Raw genomic sequence first — 1,100 nt, forward strand, 5'->3', positions numbered from 1 at the left:
GGTGTATTATTTGAGCGAGGTGCTGTCCGCCTCAAAGCAGAACTACCCGCACTACCAGAAGATGTGTTACGGCGTGTACTTCACCGCCAAGAAGCTGAAGCCCTATTTTCAAGAGCATCCCATCACGGTCGTATGCACCGCCCCGCTAGCCGAGATCATAGGCAGCCGGGACGCATCCAGCCGGGTGGCGAAATGGGCCATCGAGCTGGCCCCCTACACGATCTTCTACCAGCCCCGCACTGCCATCAAGTCCCAAGCACTGGCCGACTTCCTCGTCGACTGGGCCGAGACCCAGTACCTGCCGCCGGCTCCCGCCTCCACCCATTGGCGCATGCACTTCGACGGGTCCAAGATGCGCACCGGCTTGGGAGCCGGCGTCGTCCTTACCTCTTTGAAAGGCGACAAGCTCAGATACACGCTACAGATCCAGTTTGCCGCCTCCAACAATGTGGCCGAGTACGAGGCGCTCATACACGGGCTCCGGCTTGCCAAAGAACTTGGCATTCGCCGGATCCTATGTTATGGCGACTCAAACCTAGTGGTCCAGCAATCATCCGGCGACTGGGACGCCAAGGACGCGAATATGGTGAGCTAACGCTTCCTGGTCCAACAACTCAGCGAATACTTTGAAGGATGCGAGTTCCTCCACGTACCACAAGCCGACAACGAGCCAGCCGATGCCCTGGCTCGAATAGGCTCCACCCGGCAAGCAATTCCAACCGGCGTCGCTCTACAACGCCTCCTCAAGCCATCTATCAAGCCGTCTCCAGAGTCTGATTCCATCTTCGTGCCGCCTGACCCCGATGCGGCCGGGTCCGGCTCGAAGAACCAAGTAGGCGACCCCAAGACTCCCGTAGCCGGCCCGGCGACTTCGGCAGCCGGCTCGGGGACTTCGGCAGCCGGCTCAGGGACTGCGGTAGCCGGCCCGAGGACTGCACCAGCACAACAGCCAGCGGCCGACTCCAGCACCTCATCACCCAGCCCGCCCACCCTGGTGGCAGTAGCCACATTGGCAGTAGAAGAAGTCGCGGCTCCATCATGGGCTCAGTCCATCATCAACTTCCTAGTCAACCAAGACCTGCCAGCTAACGAAACAGAAG

This window comes from Triticum dicoccoides, chromosome 1A, assembly GCF_002162155.2.
Source record: "Triticum dicoccoides isolate Atlit2015 ecotype Zavitan chromosome 1A, WEW_v2.0, whole genome shotgun sequence".
NCBI classification, from domain to species: domain Eukaryota; kingdom Viridiplantae; phylum Streptophyta; class Magnoliopsida; order Poales; family Poaceae; genus Triticum; species Triticum dicoccoides.